The sequence below is a fragment of the Heterocephalus glaber genome, unplaced genomic scaffold (assembly GCF_053883595.1).
Source record: "Heterocephalus glaber isolate CG9 unplaced genomic scaffold, H.glaber_assembly_v1.0 deba00000470, whole genome shotgun sequence".
NCBI classification, from domain to species: Eukaryota; Metazoa; Chordata; class Mammalia; order Rodentia; family Bathyergidae; genus Heterocephalus; species Heterocephalus glaber.
The window spans coordinates 996093-1009391 of record NW_028258145.1 but is presented as its reverse complement, the minus strand read 5'-3'; the positions used below and the strand labels follow the sequence as shown (position 1 = coordinate 1009391).

The following is a 13299-nucleotide window of genomic DNA, read 5'->3' as shown; positions in this document are numbered from 1 at the left end:
AAGTGAGACAAGGACTTTCACATCCAAAAAGTTGGAGTATATATACTTGTCCCACTCCTCCTGGTAAGTACCGCTAAAAAGTCTATTACATAGAAAAAAACACAAGAAGACTTGAAGGAGAGAAGACAAGCTGACATACTTTCCTGGCTCACTCCCCCTCTTCTTCTTCTTTCTCCTCCCCCTTCTTCCCTTTCATCCACCCCCCCCTTCCCTTCCTCTTCTTCCTTCTCCTCTTTCTTCTTCTCTCGTACTGGGATTGAACCCAGGGCCTTCACCCTGAGCTACATCCCCAACCACTTTTATTCTTCATTTTGAAACAAGGTCTGGCCAAGTTGCCCAGGCTGGCCTTAAACTTGTAATCCTCCTGCCTCAGCCTCCCAAAATACTGGGATTAGAGGTGTCAACACCATGTCTTGCCCCCTGGGTTCTTTTTGTCTCCTATATCCCAGGCATGAGCTGAAGAAGCTGGGAAATCAGAAATTCCAAATGGGAGCAGACTAAAAGATCCCCAACAAAAGCCTGCTTTCTCTGGCCAAAGAATCCAGAAAGGAGGAGCCTAGTAAGAAAGAAAAGTTTTAGGCAATAACTGTTCCAGCCAGCCAAACACCACAGAAAATAATGCAGCACAGCCCATCAGCAGAGGCCAGGCACTCAGCCTATACTTCCTGACTCTCCAGGCTATGAACAGGCACCCCAACCACTCCACCAGTCCCAGCCCTCACCAGGATGCTGTTCCACAGTACCAAGCAGAGACATGCCAGGTGGTAGCAGGCTCCTCCATGGGTCAACTTCCACCCACACCAAGCAGTAGCCCTTCCTCAGGGTTGCCAGACACTGCGTGGGGATCCTAGCCTTCCACTTCTCCCTGAAAAGAATGAGGCAGGACCCCCTCCCCAATCCCACCACTGGAACAGTGTTAGAAGAAACCAATTAAAAAGAAGATTCAAATAAGATCCAGAGTCTCTTAACATTCTACTTTAAATGTCAAAATTTCAAAAGAAGGGCCCAGAGATTTAGCTCAGTGGTTCTGGGGCCTGCCTTGCAAGCACAAGGTCCTGAGTTCAATCCCCGGTACTAAAAAAAAAATTCAAAAGAAAATCGCTCATCATACCAGAAACCACGAAGATCTCAAACTGAATGAAAAAGACAGTAAATTCTAACAACCAAACGACAGAGATATTGACATTATCTGGCAAGTGTTTTCAAGTAACCATCATAAAAATGTTTCAAAGAGCATCGGCAAGACCCTGTTTTAAAGTGAAAAATAAAAAGAACTGGGAGTGTAGCTCAGTGCAAAGGCCCTGGGTTCAATCCCTAGTGCCTTGCCCCAAGAAAGAGCAATGACAACACTCTTGAAACAAATGAGAAAATAGGAAAGAAAGAGAAAGTAGAAATCTTCCACTGGAAAATACAGTGACCAAAATTAAAAGCATGAACCCTCAGTGCAGATGCTCAGTGCCAGATAAGAGGGAAAACAGGGAGGAATCTGTGAAGTGGACAACAGGACAATAGAAAATAGCCAGTCTGAAGAGCAGAGAGAAGAAGACAGACTGAAAACAAGAACAACAGCAGTGACAAAAAATAAATAAATAAAATAAAAGCCTCAATGACTTGCGGGGTTATAACAAAAAAAAAAAAACTATTTCTGCAGCATTAAGATTCTAAAAGGAGAGGAAAAGCAGACAGAAATGAAAAATATTCAAAGAATACTGTCTCCTTATAGATTTAAGAAGCAGATAAAACCCTAAACATAATATCAAGAAATCCACAGAAATATACATCATAGCTCAACTTCTAAAGACAACAAAAATCTTGAATGCAGAAAGAAATGACAACTTATGATTAGGCAGGGGGGGAAAGAAAAACCACAAAAAAATTTCATTATAATCCATGGAAGTTAGAAGATGTTCACATGCTGAAAGAAAAGAACTGCCAACCCAGAATTCAAGATCCATCTGGAAGATCTTTTCTCATGAAAATATCCTTCAGGAATGGAAGAGAAATCAAGACTTTGCAGAAGAAGGAAAATTAAGACTATTTGTCAGCAGCAGACACTCTGCAAAGGAGCTGCTAAAAGAATTTTCTAAACCAAAAGGAAAAAATAAAAAGAGATTAGAACATTAGTAAGGAACAAAGAACACAATAAACAAAAATATTGGTAAGTATAATAGACATTTTTTCTTCCATCGAGTTTTTCAAATTTTGTTGACAGTTGAAGCAAAAATTATAACAAGTGTCTCTTGTGATCATAAATAAATGCAGAGGAAATATTTGAGCAATTATATTATAAACAGGGAGGATAATGAATATAAAGAGAGGTAAATGTTCTACATTTCACTCAAATTTGTAAAGTGATGGCATCAATAAGCTAATCAATAGATGTGATAAAATTTTTGATAAATTTTGATACATTTTGATAAAATCTAACAGACATTCCTGAAGTAAAGTCTCAGTAAACTAAGAATAGATAGGTGCCAGGGATTTAGCTCAGTGGTGCCGTGCCTGGCTCACAAGCATAAGGTCCTCAGTTTGATCCCCGGTACCAAATAAAACCCCCTAAGAGTAGATGGGAACTTATGTGATGAAAGATGGATAAGATGTATACATTGAACATTAAAACATAACCAAGAGAAATTTTTAAAAACTTGAATTTTTTTGAATATTTTTTCAGAGAGAGAGAGAGAAATGTACTATGTTCATGGATCACAAAACTCAATATTTTTAACACATAAATTTTCACCAAATTATTCTTATATTGATTTTGTTTTATTTTTTAGACAGGAATCTTGATATGTTGCCCAGGCTGACTTTGAACTCCTGGGATCAAGTAATCCTTTTGCCTCAAGCTTCCTATTATCTGAGCCTATAAGTTTGCCCTACTGTACCTGGCTCAGTCTTAAACTAATTTGAGGTGTAAATTCTCACCAAATCAACCTATGAATTCAAAATGATTCTCACTAAAATCTCAGCAGAATTTTTGTTTTGTTTTGTTGCAGAAATTGACAAGCTGATTCTGAAACCCACATGGAAATGGCAAGGACTTACAGTAGTCAAAACAGTCTTACAAAAGAACAAAGTTGGAGGACTAACATTGCTTGATTTTTGAGACAATATAAAGTTATAATTATCAGGCTACTGGAGGCTTCTGCTACTGGCGCAGCTTATGTCACACATAAAAAAACCCAACAATTCCTTTTTTGTCCATATGGGGCTCCTGAAGTCAAAAGGTATGACCACATACCCTCTCCTTGAATACAGCCTGGCCAAGGTGATTTGCTTTCCTTACATAGTATAGGATAACTGACTTCACAGGATGCCTAGTGGGAATACAAAAAGTTTTGCAGCTTTGGCCTGGGTCTCTTGGGAACATCTGCTCTACCAAAACCCTCTCCAGAGTAATTTGCCACTAAGAAGTCCAACTTCCTGAGAACCTTTCTGTGTGAGGGAGTCCCAGTGAGTTAATCCAGATAGGCTACAGAAAGAGTTAGATGTCCAGTCCTCTCCCAGATGTTACAGCCAAGCCAGCTGAGGTGCTAGATATGAAAATAAAGACATTTGAGTCTTCACCCTGGCTGCATTTCCAAATGTTCCAGCCATCATCCAACTCTAAATGCATGAGAGATCCCAAGTAAGAATTTCCCAGGTGAGCCTCACCAACCCCTAACAATGTGAAAAATGGTAATAAATTGTGGTCTCGAGTAGCACACAAAATCAGGATGGGGGAAAGATAACGCCAAGGGAACTTCAGAACCCAAAGTCCAAATATAGATGGACTTTTGGCCAAAGGTGACAAGCAATACAGTAGAGAAATGAGTCATTTAGCAAATGTTGAGTAAGGAATTGAGTATATACACATGCAAGAAAAAAGCAAACTTTGATCCACACCTCACACCATATGCAAAAACTAACCCCAAATGGATCTTCATAGAATGAAATACCTACAACCTCCATGAGAAAATAGGAGAATGTCATTGTGATCTTGCGTTTGGCAAAGATTTTTTTACACCAAGCCTAATCAAAAACAGAAAACATTGCTAAGCTGGACTTCTTCGAAATTAAAAACAAAAGACATTGGATTTTTGGGTTGTTTTTTTTTTTACAGATTGGGAGAATGTACTTACAAACCATGTATCTAATAAGAGACTTGTATTCAGAACATATAAAGAACTCTTCAAATTCAATAATAACAAATCAAAAAACCCAATTAAAAATGGGCAACATTTTTAAACTTTTGTATTTTATTGTGGAACTGTGGGATTTGGTTTTATTTTCTGTTGTCCTTTATATCAGATATCCTCAATGGAAGAGGATACACAAATATAAAAGCCTTAAACATTACTTTCACTGGAAACGAATTTTCTACGTTAGCTATGAGTGGATGGGATAGAAGTTGATGCAGGATTACAAAGGCGTACAAGGCTGCTGTGTGGCTCAGGCATGGGATAAACAGGGCTCTGAACTGCCCCAGCTGGGCCTGGACAAAGTACCTAAACAGACATTCCACAGGGAAGGTACGTGAATGACAAGCAAGGGTATAAAAAGGTATGGATTGTCCTTAGTCAGTGGGGGAACCACATTAAAGTCACATTGCGATATCTCTCAGCACTGGTTTTAGAAACTTCACATGCAGGTTTTAGAAATAATGGGGCTGTTGTTAACCAACTTTTGAAACTCCACCACACGAATCACTGACTTAATTTCTTCCCTGCTCAGCCTTCCAGCTTTTGGGGTTCCTACAGAGCCACTCCAGCCAGTTCAGAAACTATCTTTCTGGTGCTTTCTTGGAGGCCCCAGACCCCTATATGCTCTGTACTGCCTACCCTTGTTTGCATTTGTCCCAAGGAAGTAACTAAAGGAGCCAGGCACCCCGACTATCAGTCCACTCTGAGGGGTTTCAGGGGACTGCACACAGCTCAGGGGTGCGCTTCACTCCTGATTGAGAGCGTCTCTGTCTCGGCTTACAGGCAGAAGCAGCAACTAGGCTGAAGCCAGGAAGATTCTGGTGAAGTCCATAAAGGCAAAGCCCCGAGCCAGGAACCCTGTGGTTTTGACTTTGGAAGCATGGAAACTGTCTTTGGAAAGTCTCCCGTAGGGCCTGGGATGGAGGAGACGCTCTAGGAAGTCCTGTCCTCTGCCCCTGAAGCGCAATTCGCCCATGTCCAGGCTGTGAGACCAGGGCACGCGGGGCTGTGCGCTCCTTTTCAGGCGAACTGGACACCAAATTTCCTCTTCGGTGTTTTTGCTGTGCAGTTCCACCCTGCACCTGCCTCCTGCTCTATACCCACGCTCCGCGGCTGGGGAGGGGGTGGGAGAGGGAGGAAGGGAAGCAGCCTCGGGTTAGGATGGAGTAGGCGCCTGGTGGGATTGCAGACCAGGTGCGAGCAGCCTCGCCTGCCCGGGGCCATTGAGGTCCAGCTGCCGTGAGCGCAAGTGCCACCCCCAACCCTGACGAAGCCAGGCTGCTCGCCCAGCTCTGCTTTGAAAACGAAAAGGCTGCCTTCTACCTTTCCTAAAACAATCCGGGCACCTTCCCTAAAATAACCGGGGAGCTGATAGAGGGGGCGCTTCAGTCACTCTTGAAATGACCCTCGAGCTCTCTCGAGCCAAAATCAATCAACACAGGAAGCACGCGCCGATTTTTTTCCCCTTTAAACCGATAACTGGTTTATAAACGGAGCTGTCACTCTAACAGCCCCTGAGCCCGGCGTCCGCAGAGCCGGGGTTTTCAGCGATTCCAGCGCTTGGCTTTGCGGTTACGATGCAGCCCGGCGTGGGCTCACCGGACTCCGTGAACGCAGACCCAAAAGCTCCGAGGCTCACGCACGGAAGACGCTCTACTCCCTCCTCACATTCACTCCTTTTTTTTTTTTTTTTTTAACCCTCGAAGGATTCAGATGCCGTTTATGGGAAAAAGGATATATCAAAGATTATATTATAAATGCAGCAATTTTCTAATCAAAATACACATCAGATTATTTTTACCCGGTGGCAAATTAGTGGCAGAATATACTTAGACTTTTTTTTTTTTTTTTTTTGCAGGGATCCATGATTGGGGTATGGATTAAAATGTAGCCAAAGAGCGTGCATATTTATTTCTGGGAAAAGTCTCCCTAATCATTTCCTTCCTGGTGAGGGCAGGTGGCTTTGTCTCCAGCAGTGTCCCCTGCGCTGCTGCAGGAGCTTAGGTGTCTTCTCTGTCTGGGCCTTGACCCCTGCTCTGTACCCTGAGTGCAGCACAGGTCCTCAACACAGGAGACAGACCCTCAAACATGTGGCCTGGGCACTCCACACTCTCCAGGGAGCAGAGGGACAAGAATGCTTGTCTTACCAGCTTGGTAGTCTCCTTGGAAAGATCTGGTTCATTAAGGATGGGAAGGAGGTGGAGACTGCACACTCCCGAGGTCCTCTCCTCTTCCTGCTCCCCACTTTGCTTGTCTGTGAAATAAAGAAAAGGGTGAAACTTTATCAGTAACGGCTCAGTTATTTTATTTTTTAGAAGTTTGAGGACCCATTATAAAATATTAACACTTGTTTCTGGAATGTGACTACTTCAGTATTTGTTATAGTATTCTCTGCAATTTCTGTCCATCCTCTGAGCACTTCTGTATCTTTCCAATTTCCTACAAAGAAAGAGAAAAAGGAAAGGGTTGTGTGAAATCTGGTCCTCCTTGCTTGACTTTGGCTCTGTGCACAGGGAAATGCTCAGGAAACCCAATTTCTGTAGGAATGAGAGGGGTTAGTGTTATTCATCCCCTTTCTATCCCCTGTGTTTCTCTGGAAATTCACAAAAACCCAGCAGGAAACTTCACACCTCCCCACCTCCCCCTTTGTCTGAGGCTGCTAGCTTTGCTGATGGAATAGGAGTTCAGCTAGCAGCAAGCAAGTCCAGCTGATGTCATCATAAGGGTTTGATTCTATCTCATCCCCTGTCCCAAGAGAAACATCCACCTGTAGGAAGAGAACCTACTCTCTGTGGCTATTGAATATTTGCCTTATATAATGAAATCCCAAATCTTCTTGGCCTTAACCAAAACACACTGAGTAAACCCACATCGACATTTCCACTCTTCTTAACTTGAAAACAGCCAAACTAAATTAAGTAACAACAACAACAAAAAGTTGTTTCCCACACGGTTTGCCCAGCTCTTACTGCTAGTTTTCAGCCTGAACCAATTTTCATGCTTGAGTTATTAACTTATGAAAATAGGCACAAAAGGGGGAAAATGTGAACAAATCCTCTGCTACATTATTAGTCATTGCTACAGCTGAATGCGTTCCGGCACAAGGCGTGTTATTCTGCCTGCCAGTATCTTCATTTTGAACAAAATGTAGCTCGCTAATGGGTTCTGCCTCATATACTTTTCTGTAATCATTACGTTGCCATTCTTTGTAATTTATCCTGTTTTTCATGAGGAGCATGTGCATTAGGCATAAACACACACACACACACACACACACACACATGCATACTTGGGCACAGGCCGAGTATATCTTTTAAGTCCCCTTTCACTTGTGGCTGAAAAGAAAGGTCACAAAGCTGCCAGTCATGTGTGGGAAGCTCCACTGGATTGATAATGCTGTTTGGGACTCATCGTGGTGGGTGAATGGGAACAGATAACGAAAACCTAGTGAAATGCAGACAGCCAATCAAGGGAACCCAGAGGTAGTCTGGCGAAAATGGAGTCCATCTGGGTGAGTTTTCCCCATCCTACCTTGGTCTTTTTATTTAGGAAGCATGGTGCAGGACCAAAATCTTCCCAGACCAATCAGAGAGGCCTGGCTTACTTGCTGAGTGAGTTCAGGTTTCCCAATAAGCTCCCAGATTCTGGGCAGTAGCCCCCCTTTTCAGCAGTTTCTGTCTGGGGCTCAGAAGTGCTGCCCCAAAACCAGTATAAGCCAAGTGAATAAAACGATTGAGTTTTGAGCCTCACTGATTTTTTGCTTCTGTGAACTCCAGAATTGGTTGTAGAAATCAAAGCCCATGAATATTTACTAAATATACAATAAAATGAGCAGACAAGGAAATAGGCAGAAGAGATAGGGAAGAGATAGAAAAAGCTTGAAGACAATCAAGATTTTCATGAACCAGGTATAAATCATCAGAATGGGCTCCTAAACTGATCCTTATTCTACATGGGTCCAGGGAAGCAGCCAACAGGTGCTGGGGGACCAGGGCACCCCACAGTTTCAGCCAGTGAGAGAAGCCCTTGGTGTCTTCCTCCAGAATACATTAACTTCATTCTCCATCAGATTCGTGCCTGGCTAGGAGGCAACAGTTGCACACCAAATGTATTCTTTTATCCTGTCTGAAGTATTAATGAATGCTCTGATTTGTTCTGTCCTCCTCATTACAACAAATGTGGTTCCTTTCTGTCCTAGGAAGCTGATTTCACCCCTAAGCCAGCTTCCTGCTCAGCTGAGTCCAAACACTTCCAAGGGGTCCTCTCTCCTGACAGGGGGCCATAGTGATTGCTGTGATCGCCATGCCAAAGACCCCAGCACCAGGTTCTGACCCTGCCTCTAGGCCATCACTACAGGGCCCCAACTAACAGGAAAGCCAGAAGTGCCTGCAGTAATTCTCAACCATGATGTCCTATTAGACATTGAGAAACACACTCATGTTATATTCCCCTGATACCTGTGGCCTTTGGAGGCCACCACTCTGGACAGAACATAGGAAGAAAGAGCCCCAGAAGATCCGGAATCTCTGGAGATTTTACATCCCAACCTTGCCCTCATTCTCCTTTTACAGGTGACCAGCTGAAGCAAAGTGACTAACCCACAGCCTCACTGTAGGTAGTGGCAAACTGCAAGTGGACAGAGCATTGCTTCGCCCAGCCGGCCTTGTACCCTGAGGCCCATTAGCCATAGCACCCCAACTTACCTTTCCCTGATCCTGGTGCCAGCACAAAGCCAGCAGGATAGATTCCTGCAGACTGGAGGTTACCTGAGCCATGTGGCTCACCTAGATGCCATTGTGTGGGACAGGACCCTCTCCTCCTCCATTCTGGCCATGGGAAATGAATGGTAACCTGTGGGATGGGACCCTCTGCACCTGAAGCATGATGACCAGTACGGACACAGTCACAGAGCAGTCCTTGCTCTGCTGTCCCACTTCTTACCTGACATCCAGGGTATAACAGCAAAATGAACTACCCTGGGAGAAAATGGGCAAAGACCTGAAATTCAGACCTGAGCAAACACAGCCCCTTACCTCACTGCATCACAGTTACAGGCCCCACATCTTGTTACATGAGCACATCTCCCCGAGCCCCCTCACTCATCCCTGAAGGGTAACACGATCAGTTCCCTCCCTTAGTTTTTCTTGTTAACCATTCTAAGTGTACAGTTCAGTAGTGTTGAGCATATTCACAGTGCTGTGTTAACCAACTTCCAGAACTATTTTCTGCATGGACAACTGAAACTTTGCCCATTAAGCAGTGACTCTCCTATCTCCTCCTGGCAACCACTGCCCTGCTGTCTGCCTATGAATGTAACTGCCCCGAGTAGCTCCAGTAAGTGGGGTCACACAGCATTTGTCTTTTTGTGACCAGCTTATTTCACTTAGCACAATGTCTTCCAGGTTCATCCAGGCTGGAACATGCTTCCGAGTTCCACCTCTTTAAGGTTGAGTAGTGTTCCATTATTAGTATGCACCACATTTTGTCTATCCATTCATCTTTCCATGAACACTTGGGATCCTTCCACCTTTTAGTGACTGTGAACAGTGATGCTATGAGCACAGCCTGCAAGATCCTGCTTTCAGTTCTTTTGGATTCACACTCAGAAGTGGGCTTGGTGCATCACATGATAATTCTATTTTCAACTTTTTGAGGAACTGCCATCCTGTTTCCTACAGTGACTATGCCATTCTATTTTACATTTCCATGGACAGTGCACAAGTGTTCTCCACATCCTCTGTAATACTTACTATTTTCTGTTTTTTGATATCAGCCAATCCAAAGGGTGGGAAGTAATATCTCTTTGTGGTTTTTATTTGCATTTCCTGAGTTACTGGTGACACTGAGAAGCTTTGGCCACTTGTACGTCCTCTTTGAAGGAATGTCTGTTCAGGTCTTTTACCCATTTTCTAACAAGGTGATTGGCTTTGTTGTTGACTTGGGAGTTCTTTGTCTCCTCCCCTCTGCTTTTTTTGGTCAGCTTAAAGAGCTAAAGTGTCAAAGAAATAGGCCAAGTGTGTTAGTACACAACTGTGATCCCAGTACTACAGGAGGATGAGGCAGGAGAATTGTGAATTTGAGCCCAGCCTGGGCAACTTAGTGAGACTCTGTCTCAAAATGAAAACTTAAAATGGTCTAAGGATGTAGCTCAGTGTGGAGACTCTGAGTTAAGTCTACAGTACTTCCCCTCCCCCCAGAAAAGAGCTAGATAGACAGCTGCTCAAGCCTTGGGTTGGGGCTATTTCTGCAGCAGTAGGGAAAGGCCAGCCCTGGTGCACGGGGGAGGCACACACTGGGTTCACAGCCCACTGGCCAAATGCTGTTTCAAAGCCAGAGGCAAACACTGGTTCCAGTGATAGCAGGGCATGTAATAGCCACTTTAATGATGGCTCCACTTTCTTGTTCTTTCCCCTCTCCAAGGAAGGGGAGAAAGCAAAAACTGTGGATGGAAAAATACATTTAAATGCATCAGGGCCGGAGGACGGTGTGCACATCTGTTCTTAACAGTTTTCAGCTGAAACTACTGAAAATATACCTCAATCTGTTTATGTGGAACTGGTTAAATATGATAAGATTACAACTTGGAGGGTCACTATGGATTTAGCTGTGGAAAAAAAAGCCCATCTACACATGGTCTCTGCACATACTTCTCACATTTTCCCGCAGATGTGTTGAGGGAGTTGGATTTGCTGTGAATTTAAAAGATCTGGATTGTTGCAGATTCGTTATAAACAAATTCAAGATGTCCCTGAAGCTTTTCTGTAATGCATCGTTCGTGTCTCACCTCTGATCTGGGCCAGACCTTGGTCACCAGACAGGAGCCCAAAGCCACTGGCTTCTGAGCAGTTCTGTCCCTCTCCCAGCGGCTATCAAGAAGAGAAACTGTGCTGGCTGCTCATATTATTGTCATCCCAGAGGTTTTTGGAGATGTGGAAGGACACCAGTGTCCCCTGAGGACATACAGATGTGAGCTGAGGCCTCTTTATGCAGGCACTGTGCTCCTTCAGGAGTTCTTACTTTCTGCATGCAGCCACCCCAGGAGGCCACACCATCAACCTCATTATACTGAGGCTGGGCTCCAGGATGGCTTGCTCAGGACCACTCTGACACCGAGGTGCTGCAAAGGAAAAGATTCCTCCCATCCAGATATCCCATGGGGTAAGGCCATGATTCAGATACCCACAGGGCGCAGCAGGAATGAAGGACTAACAGTCGACCCTGGGCAGCTTGATACTGGCTTCAGCAGATGGAGACTGGGGGAAACACAGGTCTTCTGATCTTTATAAACAGAGACAGAAATCATTAGATTTTTTCCATGAAAGCTCAGGTATATTGACCAAATAAAAAGCACAGACTACTGTGGTTTGTGATTTCCCACTGGGCCCTTCAGTGTCCTGGCAGGTGGAAGACGCTGCATTAGCTTTCCCCCTTCCAGGTGGGGGCTGACCATCAGGATTCTCCCCCATCCTCACGGAGGAGGCCTCTGTCCCAGCGACATGTGCCATGCTCAGTCCCAGTCCTGTCTGCCTTCTAAACTGTCCTGGGTCCCATGCCTTCTGTCAGGCACGCTGTGAAAGGTGCTCTCTTCTATAAACATTTATGTAATAATTTACTCCTAAAGGGTGACATCAGTCTATAAATGCGCCACAGGATACAGAATAGTAGAAATGCAGCCTCAGAAATGATCAGCCTGAAATTGACATCTGACAATACCCCCCCCCCCGCCCCCCACCACACACACAAACATACACATTATACCCCCAGGGCCAGGCTGTGACTGGTATTTGATTCCTGAAGGGCTCCATGCTGTGAAAATTCACCTATTTTTTTCACTGAAAATCATTTTTTTTAATAAGCAGCCCACTGGAAAACAATTGTGAATGGCAGTTTCATTACGTTTGGATTTTTAGAACAAAGACCTGTTCAATGATAATGAATTTTAATTTAAAAATGTTAGCACATTAAACTGATGACAAGGAAGACGTGGCTCTGGGATCTTTAAAAAAATCGAGAAGGCAGAATACAGTTGACAGGCTGTCTCCATGATCTGTTCAGTGTCACCTGACATTTGTCTTCCTTGGTTTTCATTTGAAATTTTCAGTTTTGAACTAGTGGGGGCCCAGCCCAAGCTGGACAGGTCTCCAGTGGGAAGGTCTGTGAAAGTGAAGGGTGTGTATGAGGAAAGGGGATCCTGCTTTCACTCTGGGGACCTCAAATACCATCTTGGCAAAGGATCAGTGGTGTCTTAAGCTCTCTCTGAAATTCCCATCCCCGTGGCGGGGTGCTCCCATCCCAGGCTCCCCTAGAAAAGCTCTTGAAAGGGCATTTTTCTAAGGAAGAAACTTGATGCAGCTTCCAGGTGATTCATTTGAACAGGACAAGGTCATTTTAGGCCTGATAAGTGGAAGCAAACTATTTGGAGACAGCAGATTAAATGGTGCATGGGCAGGCACTGCAGTAGAGGTTCAACTCAGCCCCAGTTTCATTTATTATAATAGAATTTTCTTTTGAGATGATGGAGTAATAGAATAGGAAAATCCAAGTGCAGAAAGTATGTCATTCCATAGTTTCAAGACAGGCCTGCTAAGCAGGTTCATGTGACCTGTCCCCTCTCTGGGCTTGTCCTGATGTCCTTGAAAGAGCAGCAAGTTGGCCCAACTGCAGTCTCTGAGCTCTGGCCAGGGCCCATGGTGGAAGACTCACATCCACTGGCACTGGACAAAAATGAAGTAGCAGGCCTATGTCCTGGGAGCCTAGGTCTTGGAATACCACGTCCTGGGAATCATAATGGGCAGTCTCACACTTGGGCAAGGGAGGAACTCAAGGGTTCTGGGGGAGGCTGGTCACACATCCCAGATGATTTGGGTCTTGGGGGTCATGGTATCAGCCCCACAGGGCCAAAACTGGAACAACTACTAACTCCCTGAGACAGATGCAGCTGACCACAGCAGTAAATCCAAGGCCCTAAAGCTAGACCCAGCCAGGGTGGAGTCAGTGAACCATAACTGGACATCAGAGAGACACTTCCTGGGCACTGAGTGAGGTTGAGCTCTGTTCTAGGTGTGACAGGAAGTCACACTGGGGTTCCAATAGGAGAACGGAAGCTAATGCTGGCTGC

The 13299-nt window shown here is 44.5% G+C and overlaps 1 long non-coding RNA gene across 1 annotated transcript in view; it reads right to left on the bottom strand.

The window, feature by feature from the left end:
• LOC147829735 (uncharacterized) overlaps positions 1-13299 on the bottom strand; it is a 201635-nt gene that overhangs the window by 76185 nt on the left and 112151 nt on the right. The window contains exon 2 of the long non-coding RNA XR_015447906.1: positions 6329-6435. This is a non-coding gene — a long non-coding RNA (uncharacterized LOC147829735). The remainder of the gene's footprint in view (positions 1-6328; positions 6436-13299) is intronic.